The sequence below is a fragment of the Salmo salar genome, chromosome ssa07 (genome assembly GCF_905237065.1).
Source record: "Salmo salar chromosome ssa07, Ssal_v3.1, whole genome shotgun sequence".
Classification (NCBI taxonomy): Eukaryota; Metazoa; Chordata; class Actinopteri; order Salmoniformes; family Salmonidae; genus Salmo; species Salmo salar.
The window spans coordinates 24,983,227-24,995,761 of NC_059448.1; positions in this window are offsets into that span (position 1 = coordinate 24,983,227).

Genomic DNA, 12,535 nt, shown 5'->3' on the forward strand with positions numbered 1-12,535 from the left:
TGGAATTCGATGGATACCTGTTCTAGGAGTTCTTATAATTGTATTTCTATGGTGTGAGTTACTGTGTGTGCCTGTGTGTGTGTGTTGTGTGGTTCCAAGAGTTACTGTGTATGGGACTGACTGTCGTTCAGTACAGGTTCAAGGTCAGGCCGGAGATGGTTCTGCTCCCAGCTTGACCCTGGAGTCTGCCCGCCAAATGCATCCCTGCCTCAGTGACTTCCCTAGCCTGTCCTTGGCCACATGGTGGGGGTCGTGTGGAGCACTTAGTGCGGTGTGTGTGTGTGTCCGTGCGTGTGTGTGTGTATGTGTGCGATGTTGTGGACTCATGTTTGCTCCTAGCAGAAGTCTCTGGACAGAGACCCTTTCATACAGTTTGTCAATTTCTGTTTGGCTACACAGATCAGATGCTTGCTTGAGTGGTGTGTGTGTGTGTATGCGTGTGTGTGGATGACAAATGCTCCAAAGCCTCCCTCCACAGACTATCTATATAACCCCCAACAGGTTGATCTCTCCAACACTGTCGCACCATTCGATCTGATCTGAGCTATAGTTACAGCTTAGAAAAAGGCCCATCAGAGCTGTTCGACCCTGCTTAAGGCAGGAGTGAAAATGAGCTCATGTCCCCGAAGCTTGAGAGGCTCGCAGTGGCCAGCTGTGGTGCTTTGCCATTGGCTCCCCCTTTTCATCCGATCATCAGTCTGGTCCCTAAGAGGCGGTGTTCTGAGCTTTGGGTGAGATCACTGAGGGAAGATCGGCCAATTAGTCATTCAAACTCAACATTTAAGCAAATACTATGTAGTCAGTCCGTGCTCATGCAAACACGTTTAATCACACACAAACAGACTCACACAGACTCAGTACCCTTCCCATCCCCAAGCACTCATGCTCTCACTGCTGGTCCATTTGAGAGACACAAAGCCAGTGTGGAAATGTGACTGCAGTGAAAAGATGGGCAACAGCCTAAGGATGTATTCGTGCTGATGTGGAGAGTGAGAGCTAAAAGGGACAGGGAGGAAGAGAGAGAGAGAGAGAATGACAGTGAGAGATAAAGAGAAAATGAGAGAAAGAGATAAAGAGGAGAGAGAATATGAGAGAGAGATAGAGAAGATGAAGAGAGCTTCATAGGCCTCACAGCGCCTTCATATTTTATGAGCCACCTCGTGAGGACCTCATGCCCTGGGGGCCTATGAGCTATGTTAGTGTAAGTGCGCTGATGCCCTCGCTCCTCTCTCTCTCTCTCTAAATTGTTCTCTCTCTATCTTGTTCTCTCTCTCTCTTTCTCTCTCTCTACTGCTCTCGCTATCTCTAATCCTTCTCTCTCTCTCTACCCACCCACCCTCTATCTCTCTCTTTATCTCCCTCTCTCTCTCTCTCTCTGCTCAGCCAGGCGGCAGTGTGTTAATGCATCCTGGCACATTCTGCAGCTCGGAGTCACAATGTGGCCGGGCTTTAAGCATTGACCGTACCATGACCTCCCTCAGCCTCCACGCACTGTCACTGTACAAGGAGGGTGAGACACGGGGCGAGGGGGGTGAGGCGAGGTGAAGGGGGAGGGAGGGGTGAGGGAAGGGGGGGGCAGGCAGGGGATGGCAGGGAGGGGGAGGGAGGTGACGAGGAGAGAGGGGGAAGCACAGGGGAGAGAATGGCAGGGAGGGGCAGTGAGATGGGGAGAGAGGGGTGGACGATGTTTCTGTCTCTGTCACCCGGCGGGTACTATCCAACACAGTGCCAGCGAGACAAATGAAGGACCGCGAACTGAGATATGGAAATGTGTGATGCGATGCAATGGGCTGGCTGTTACATTGTAAGCTTTCAGCGCTTGTGTAACCATGTATCTCTATGAGTGCTGAACATTACATTAGTTAGAGGAGCTAAAGACATGGAATATAATGTATTAATTGTAAAAAATGAAATATTTTGGACCGTTGATGATCAAAGGTCTCTTCCAAAGGATATGCACTGTATTTGTTTTACTCTGTCTCAGTGAGTGGTGTGTATAGTATACAGTGTAAGTCACTATACACTCTTAAAAAATAAAGGTACTATCTAGAACCTTAATGGGTTCTTTGGCTGTCCCCATAGGAGAAACCTTTGAAGAACCCTTTTTGGTTGCAGAACCCGTTCAATAGAGGGTTCTACATGGAATCCAAAAGGGTTCTATCTTATGAGGGCCGCTGAAGAACCCTTTGGAACTCTTTTTTCTAGAGTGTAGAAAAGAAAAGCGGAGGCCCCTGCTGGGATCCTACTATAAGATGCCTCTGATGCACGCCGTCGTCTCTCTCGGTCCTCGCAGGATAAATATCTAATCTGTTGGGTCCTGCTCCCTCATCAGGATAAACATCTCATCTGCTGTGTCCTGCTCCCTCATCAGGATACACATCTAATCTGTTGTGTCCTGCTCCCTCATCAGGATAAACATCTCATCTGCTGTGTCCTGCTCCCTCATCAGGATACACATCTAATCTGCTGTGTCCTGCTCCCTCATCAGGATACACATCTAATCTGCTGTGTCCTGCTCCCTCATCCATGAGGTCCCTGTGAAGAGTTTGCCATTACCCTCCCATCTCCTCTCTTCTCTTCTCCTTTCCTTTTCTTTCCTCCCTTTCCTCTTTCTGTTACTTTCCTGTCCTTCCCTCTCCACTCCTTTCCTCTTTCATTCTTCTCCTCTTTTCTCTGCCTTAGCTGGAGCACCCAGGAGGGAGGAAAAGAGAGATAGACAGAGCGACAGAAATACAGAGACAGAGAGAGAGGGCAATAATGAGGGAAATAAGATAATAGCTGAGGCGAAGCAGATTTAAAGAGCAACCGAGAATTGCCGATGGCGCTGGGTTAATGAAGAATTGAAGGAGTAAATGAAGAGTGCAATATAATGGACGAAAGAGGCAGGGGTGAGCCCCAGAGAGAGAGAGAGAAAACAGAGAGCGGGAAAGGACATGAGTGTCACGCCCTGGCCATAGAGAGTTTTTTTATTATTTATTTTGGGTAGACCAGGGTGTGACTAGGGTGGGCATTCTATGTTCCTTTTTCTATGTTCTTTATTTTCTATGTTTTTCCCAGGTATGGTTCTCAATCAGGGACAGCTGTCTATCGTTGTCTCTGATTGGGAACCATACTTAGGTAGCCCTTTTCCCTCCTTGTGTTGTGGGAAGGTGACTTTGTTTATGGCACATAGCCTTTAGCTTCACGGTTTGTTGGGTATTGTTTTGTTCGGCGTCTTTTCTAATAAAAATAATATGTACGCTCACCACACTACACCTTGGTCCTCTCCTTTCAACCGACGTGACAATGAGTGTGTGAGAGAGATAATAATGGGACTAGGGCAGTGAAGTCAAAGATCAGGGGGTGTGTTCAGGTAAGAGAGACATTTCTCTGAAATGACAGGTGACCATGACCTTTCTATGACATGTCAGTCCCTGGCCCCCCAGGTGAGTGGGATGCCCGATGTAACATAGTTGAAGGACGATGGCCCAGTGACTCATCTGCCAATCGTCTTACAGATCGATGGGAAACCTGCACCAAACACACACACACACTACCGCCTCTCTGTGCCAAGGAGGAGAGGGTGAGGTACAGTAGCGAACAGTAACACCAGCAATGTTAACCTGTAACCAGGCCCAACGTTTCCAATTCAAACGTTATTGTCCCCACAGGGAGCATCATTCATTGTGCAGTCAGGAGTAAAAGACAGAAACATTAAATCCAGTCTGGACTGTAGGGTAAACTAGTCTCCTATCTCATTTCAGCGCTTGGCTTCTCTCCAAACCCAGCTACCTCACTAACTGTTGTGTAATGCCGACATGACGTTGCTTAAGCTGGTACTGTGCTCTTTTGTACAAGAGAGTTACGTTTTGTTTCTCTCCCTTTCTCTCTCCCTTTCGCTCTCTCTCTTTTTCTTTTCTGTTCTTTTTCTCTCTCTCTTTCTCTCTCTCTCTTTCTCTCTCTTCGCCTCTCTTGTTCCCTTTTCTGATATGATGCTGTAGTTGATATGCTTGGAAGGCTGTTCTGTCAATCTGTTGGGTGTCACTATAACCAGAAAGGCGGCCTGCCCTGAGCTGTACTGTAGTTCTGAACTGTAGTTCTAGTGTGTGTGTGTGCGTGCATCTGTGTGTACGTGTATTCCAGAGGAGGCTGGTGGGAGGAGCTATAGGAGGACGGGCTCATCGTAATGGCCGGAATGGAATCAATTGAACGGTATCAAACACATCACACATATGGAAACCGCGCATGACTCCGTTCCGTCAATTCCTTACAATGAGCCCTTCCTCCTTTCTAACGGTTCCTCTCAGCAGCCTCCACTGGTGGAAGTGTGTGCGTGCGTGCGTGCGTTTATGTGTGTGTGTGTGTGTGTGTGTGTGTGTGTGTGTGTGTGTGTGTGTGTGTGTGTGTGTGTGTGTTCCGTGCGTGCGTGCGTGTATGAACACAGACACCATGACCCTGCTGAGTAGTGTGGATGGATGGATGCAGGGCATCTATATCCAGGTCACAGAGCATTTCCCCTCACCATGGGTTCACCAGAAGGGCATATCATGACTGCAGAAAACCCCATTGCATTCATATATCAGGATTGACACTGTAGGAGCCATTTTGGCCTTCTTATGTGCTCATTTAATGTGTTGTGTATATATTGTTGCTGTTCGAATACCTGAGCCATGAAGGTGAAACAAATGTATCCTAGAGCAAGGCACTTAACCCTAATTTGTTCCAGGAGCATCGTACTACTATGGCTGACCCTGTAAATAAACACATTTCACTGCACCTATCCGGTGTATGTGACAAGAAAACATATTTAGTATTTTTTGTATTGCCTGTCAAGGCAGGTTTTCACTTGTTTTGTACATTAGGGGCATTCTCACATGGGGTTATGGGTCACTGGTCACATGTATATAGGTGAGAAGATAGAGCATTATTTTAATCACGATGCTGTAAATGGCAGATCTGGGTTCAAATAATTTCAAATTCTTTAGCTGTGCTTCATTGAGCTTGCCTGTTGCAATGGAACCAATAGAAATCCCCCAAAGTGCAAACCCCACCCAGTTGGCAGTCCAGGCATGCTAAAATAAAACACTCAAAAACACAGCAAGGGTGAGGTGGAGAGGAGAGATTACCCCAAAGAGAGAGAGTCTGTCTCAGGGGGATTGACTTGATCCTGAGGGGTTGGGAGAGGAGCCAAGACCAACTACATACCTACTCAGCTGAGGCTAGTCTCCAGAAATAAGGGAATCAAAGGCTATGGTCTAGCAACTTTGTGTGTGGCTGTTTGTGTCTGTGTGTGTCTCCAGAGTATACAGACACTTCAGTCACCTAATTAGACACTTGATAATTTAGCGTGGCGGCTCTTCCTCTCTTCTCCTCCCAGGATTTGGGCATGCGAGTGTTTAGTTTGAGTGACACCTTTAAAATGATGTCTTATTGTACAAATTGACTAATTTCAGTTCTTGATTTAAAACTGCAATGACTCAAACTGGAATCGACTCTTATCAAATCATTACAGGAGCTGGAGTCTGATGTAACCCCCGTTCTGTGCCCCTCTAATTAAAATAAAAACTCTGAGGACTAAAAAAAACCTTTAAAATCAGTCAGATGACTGGGATCGGTAACTGAATGTAAATGTGAGGCCATGATGCAGGATTGTCCCTTTATGAGTCATCCTCACCTGACTGGGCCCTTGTGGTGTATCCCTTAGCCCCCTGCCCCTACCGGAGGGGTTACCTCAGAGAGAAGTGAGATTGTGGTGCGATGTGGCACGTAAGGGGGGCTTCTTTGGCATTTAGATCAGGAACAGTAGAGACATACTGTACTAACCTGCATGGTTCCATTGTCTTACGTCAGATCTCGTCACTCCTATGTGACGCTCGTCCTTCAACTGATTTGTCTTGTAGGACGCGGAACTCATCCTAAAATGTGTTGATTCCCAAGCGAGAATTTGCCATTCAAAAATTAAAACATAGTTCCTATTTTTTTATATATCCTCACTCTTGTATGACTCTATGAAATAGGCAGAATAGCTTGCTAAATTATTACACACTGTCACGTGTGCTCCCTCTCTGGCCTCTAGGTCACCAGGCTGCTCGTTATGGCGCACAGCTGTCACCATCGTTACGTGCACCTGCGCGTCATCAGACACACCTGGACTCACTTCCCTGATTACCTTCCCTATACAGTTGAAGTCGGAAGTTTACATACACCTTAGCCAAATACATTTAAACTATGTTTTTCACAATTCCTGACATTTAATCCTAGTGAAAATTCCTTGTCTTAGGTCAGTTAGGATCACCACTTTATTTTAAGAATGTGAAATGTCAGAATAATAGTAGAGAGAATTATTTATTTCAGCTTTAATTTCTTTCATCACATTCCCAGTGGGTCAGAAGTTTGCATACACTCAATTAGCATTTGGTAGCAATGTCTTTAAATTGTTTAACTTGGGTCAAACGTTTCGGGTAGCCTTCCACAAGCTTCCCACAATAAGTTGGGTGAATTTTGGCCCATTCCTCCTGACAGAGCTGGTGAAACTGAGTCAGGTTTGTAGGCCTCCTTGCTCGCACACACTTTTTCAGTTCTGCCCACAAATGTTCTATAGGATTGAGGTCAGGGCTTTGTGATGGCCACCCCATTACCTTGACTTTGTTGTCCTTAAGCCATTTTGCCACAACTTTGGAAGAATGCTTGGGGTCATTGTCCATTTGGAAGACCCATTTGCGACCAAGCTTTAAATTCCTGACTGATGTCTTGAGATGTTGCTTCAATATATCCACATAATTTTACTTCCTCATGATGCCATCTATTTTGTGCACCAGTCCCTCCTGCAGCAAAGCTCCCCCACGACATGATGCTTCCACCCCCATGCTTCACGGTTGGGATGGTGTTCTTCGGCTTGCAAGCATTACCCTTTTTCCTTCAAACATAACAATGGTCATCAGACCAGAGGACATTTCTCCAAAAAGTATCCAAAAAATCTTTGTCCCCATGTGCAGTTGCAAACCGTAGTCTGGCTTTTTTATGGCGGTTTTGGAGCAGTGGCTTCTTCCTTGCTGAGCGGCCTTTCAGGTTATGTCAATATATGACTCGTTTTACTGTGGATATAGATACTTTTGTATCTTTTGTTTCCTCCAGCATCTTCACAAGGTCCTTTGCTGTTGTTCTGGGATTGATTTGCACTTTTTGCACCAAAATACGTTCATCTCTAGGAGACAGAACGCGTCTCCTTCCTGAGCGGTATGATGTCTGCGTGGTCCCATGGTGTTTAAACTTGCGTACAATTGTTTGTACAGATGAACATGGTACCTTCAGGCGTTTGGAAATTGCTCCCAAGGATGAACCAGACTTGTAGAGGTCTCCAATTTTTTTTCTGAGGTCTTGGCTGATTTATTTTGATTTTCCCATGATGTCAAGCAAAGAGGCACTGAGTTTGAAGGTAGGCCTTGAAATATATCCACAGGTACACCTCCAATTGACTCAAATGATGTCAATTAGCCTATCAGAAGCTTCTAAATGATGCCATGACATAATTTTCAGACATTTTCCAAGCTGTTTAAAGGCACAGTCATCTTATTGTATGTAATCTTCTGACCCTCTGGAATTGAGATACAGTGAAATAATCTGTCTATAAACAATTGTTGGAAACATTATTTGTGTCATAGACAAAGTAGATGTCCTAACCGACTTGCCAAAACTATAGTTTGTTAATTAACAAGAAATTTGTGGAGTGGTTGAAAAGCGAGTTTTAAAGACTCCAACCTAAGTGTATGTAAACTTCTGACTTCAACTGTACATGTCACTCCCTTTGGTTCCTTCCCCAGGCGTTATTGTTTCTGTTCCAGTGTCATGTCTGTGCGTTGTTTGTGTTTCTTGTTTGGTATTTAGTTGCATTTATTTATTTAAACACTCACTCCCTAAACTTGCTTCCCGACTCTCAGCGCACTCGTTACAGAATTACACCTCACCTAAGGGAAGCATCAGGGAGCGTTTTTTTTTGTGTCAGGTGGAATGACGTCGGGTCCGGGAGCCGCAACAGGCTTTCATGCCTCAGCCAGATCACCAGGCTCCCCTGCCTCCGCCGGCTCGTCTGGCTTTCATGCCTTCGTCGGATCCCCAGGCTCCCCTGTGACCACCGGCTCGTCAGGCTCTCATGCCTCAGCTGGATCGCCAGGCTCCCCTGCCTCCGCCGGCTCGTCTGGCTTTCATGCCTTCGTCGGATCCCCAGGCTCCCCTGTGACCACCGGCTCGTCAGGCTCTCATGCCTCAGCTGGATCGCCAGGCTCCCCTGCCTCAGCCAGTCTGTTGGGTTCCCGCGTCCCAGCCGGCGACAGGTTCCCTCGCATCAGCAGGGGTGACTGGTCCGCTCCTGATCCCTGGGATCGTGCCTTGGGTTGGCGTCCTGCGGCTGGAGCCGAACGCGCCGTGGAGGGGTCCCGTCAGGTTTGCTCTCTCTCCGGCACTCTAGGTTGCCATGGTCCTGTGTCTCAGCCGGATTGACAGGTTTCCCACGCCTCTGCAGAGGTGTCCGGTCTGCTCCTGATCCCCGGGATCGTCATTTTGGTCGGCGTCCTGTGGCTGGACCCGCTCATTGGAGAGGGAGTACTGTCATGTGTGCTCCTACTTTGGCCTCTAGGTCACCAGGCTGCTCTTTTTGGCGCACACCTGTCACCATCGTTACGCGCACCTGCGCATCATCAGACTCACCTGGACTCACTTCCCTGATTACCTTCCCTATATATGTCACTCCCTTTGGTTCCTTCCCCAGGCGTTATTGTTTCTGTTCCAGTGTCATGTCTGTGCGTTGTTTGTGTTTCTTGTTTGGTATTTAGTTGCATTTATTTATTAAAACACTCACTCCCTGAACCTGCTTCCCGGCTCTCGGCGCACTTGTTACACACACGTCGTGACAGTGATTTAATACTTTGCAATTGAATTTGCAAAACATTTGAAACGAAGTGGTGGCTACCCACTGGGCACAAACTGATTGAATCAACGTTGTTTCCAAGTAATTTTTATGAAATTATGTGGAATAGACTTTGAATTAACGTCTGTGCCCAGCATTTTGTATTTGTATTTATGAGGGATCCCCATTAGCTGCTGCCAAGTCTAGCTGCTGTTCCATAAGGTGCATTTTTTTGTGATTCTAGTGCTTGCATCAGTTACCTGATGTGGAATAGTGTTCTATGTAGTCATGGCTCTATGTAGTACTGTGCGCCTCCCATAGTCTGTTCTGGACTTGTGAAGAGACCTCTGGTGGCATGTCTTGTGGGGTATGCATGGCCGAGCTGTGTGCTAGTAGTTTAAACAGACAGCTCAGGACATTCAGCTTGTCAACACTTCTTAAAAAACAAGTAGTGATGAAGTAAATTTCTCCTCCACTTTGAGCCATGAGAGATTGACATGCATATCATTAATGTTAGCTCCCTGTGTACTTTTAAGGGCCAGCCGTGCTGCCCTGTTCTGAGCCAATTGTAATTTTCCTAAGTCCCTCTTTGTGGCACCTGACCACAATACTGAACAGTAGTCCAGGTGCGACATAACTAGGGCCTGTAGACCTGCCTTGTTGATAGTGTTAAGATGGCAGAGCAGTGCTTTATTATAGACAGACTTCTCCCCATCTTAGCTACTGTTGTATCAATATGTTTTGACCATGACAGTTTACAATCCAGGGTTACTCCAAGCAGTTTAGTCATCTCAACTTGCTCAATTTCCACATTATTCGTTACAAGAGTTAGTTGAGGTTTAGGGTTTAGTGAATGATTTGTCCCAAATACAATGCTTTTAGTTCTGGAAATATTTAGGACTAACTTATTCCTTGCCACCCATTCTGAAACCAACTGCAGCTCTTTGTTAAGTGATGCAGTCATTTCAGTCGCTATAGTAGCTGAAGTGTATAGTGTTGAGTCATCCGCATACATAGACACACTGTGTAATGGCTGTCGTTAGAAGAAGGGGACCAAAGCTCAGTGTAGTAAGTGTTCATAATTATTTAATACTGAGAACACTAGAACAAAAATAACAACAACGAAAAGCCAACAGTTCTGTCAGGTAACAGATAACAAAACAGAAAACAACTACCCACAAACACAGGTGGGAAAAGGCTGCCTAAGTATGATTCCCAATCAGAGACAACGATAGACAGCTGTCTCTGATTTGGAACCATACTCGGCCAAAACAAAGAAATACAATACATAGAAAGCCCACCCCATATCACACCCTGACCTAACTAAACAGAGAAAAACGTCTCTCTCAGGTTAGGGCGTGACAGTACCCCCCTCCCCCCCAAAGGTGCGGACTCCCGGCCGCAAACCTGAACCTATAGGGGAGGGTCTGGGTGGGCATCTACCCTTGGTGGCGGCTCCGGTTCGGGGCGTAGCCCCCACTCCGACCGCTGATCCCTCCACTTTTGTATTGCCGGACTGTGGATTGTCGGAGGAGGAACCGGAATGTGGATCAGCGCCGGAGGCACTGCACTGCAGATCGCCGCTGGAGACTCCGGACTGCAGACCGCCGCTGGAGCCCATGGACTGCAGACCGCCGCTGAAGACTCCGGGCTGCGGACCGTCGCTGAAGACTCCGGGCTGCGGACCGTCGCTGAAGACTCCGGGCTGCGGACCGTCGCTGAAGACTCCGGGCTGCGGACCGTCGCTGAAGACTCCGGGCTGCGGACCGTCGCTGAAGACTCCGGGCTGCGGACCGTCGCTGGAGGTTCCGGACTGGGGAACGACGCTGGAGGTTCCGGACTGTGGGTTGTCTCAGGTGGTTCCGGACTGTGGACCATCTCAGGAGGCTCCGTGCCCTGGATCGTCACTACAGGTTCCGCGCCATGGATCATCACTGGAGGCGACCAAAGCGCAGCATGGTAAGTGTTCATAATTATTTAATACTGAGAACACTAGAACAAAAATAACAACAACGAAAAGCCAACAGTTCTGTCAGGTAACAAATAACAAAACAGAAAACAACTACCCACAAACACAGATGGGAAAAGGCTGCCTAAGTATGATTCCCAATCAGAGACAATGATAGACAGCTGCCTCTGATTAGGAACCATACTCGGCCAAAACAAAGAAATACAATACATAGAATGCCCACCCCATATCACACTCTGACCTAACTAAACAGAGAAAAATGGCTCTCTCAGGTCAGGGCGTGACACACTGGCTTTACTCAAAGCCAGTCACATGTCGTTAGTAAAGATTGAAAATAGTAAGGGGCCTAAACAGCTGCCCTGGGGAATTCCTGATTCCATTATGTTGGACAGGATTCCATTAAAGAACACCCTATGTGTTCTGTTAGACAGATAACTCTTTATCCACAGTATAGCAGGAGGTGTAAAGCCATAACACATACATTTTTTTCCAGCAGCAGGCTATGATCGATAATGTCAAAAGCCGCCCTGAAGTCTAACAAAAACAGCCCCCACAATCTTTTTATCATCAATTTCTCTCATTCAGTCATTTCTGTGAGTGCTGTGCTTGTTGAACATCCTTCCCAATAAACATGCTGAAAGTCTGTCAATTATTTGTTTACAGTAAAATAGCATAGCGGAATGGCTTTTGCTTCCCTTAAGGCCTGAGGATACACACTTTCTAGTAGCCTTAAATTGAAGATATGGCAGTGGCATATCGGAGTGGCAATATCATCCGCTATTATCCTCAAGAATTTTCCATCCAGGTCACTCCTACGCGATGCCAGTGGGTAGGTCCTGCTAAAATTATGTGAAACCACGTCGGTCGCCATGACTTGATCAGCTGCTTAGCCAACTTGTTGTAGCTTGCTTACGAACATAACTAGCTAGTTATACCTTTACTGACAAATAAACAGCTTGCTTAGTTTGCCCTGAAGTTGTAGACACTCTGTCCCAAAATGAAGAGGGACTGTTGTCAGAAAACAGTCCGTAGATCAGAATGTTTCTCCACAATTGCTACTAACGTTGGGGTCAGCTGAGCGCAGCAGCAGCTAAACTGACAGGAGGCTATGACTCGTGGCAGAACAGGCAGCGCTAGCTGCTTCTTCATAACTCATTCATTGTGGTAAAATAATGTTGCTAAATGTATCTAGCTTATGGAGGAAACATTTGGTGTTCAGCCTTGAGTGTGTGCACTAGGTTAGCTTCCTATTCCTTTCAGTGACTGGCTTAGAGCTATGTTAGCCAACTAATGGACAAATTTAAGCTAGCTTGTTGTCGTGCACATTGTTAAACTCCAGAAATACTGCTCCGTCAAGAATCAAACTTCTTAGCTAGATGTCAAATTTAGCAACTAAGACTTCTTGAGCAAAAAAACTTCACAATCAATTACAGATGTATTGTTTTAGGTTATACTCATTTTTACTATTTGAAGGTGTAATTGGGTTCATTAGACAATGTCACCTACATAATATTTTTTAATGTCATGGCAGCCCATTGTAGCCGGACTACTTTCGAGTTATCCCATTACCCTTTGCGAGATATGAGACAGATCGGAGCAGGCCCACCACACTATGCATATCCACTACATTATACTGTGCTGCTCAGGTAATGGCTCTTCAGTCTTCTGAGAGGTGCTATATGATG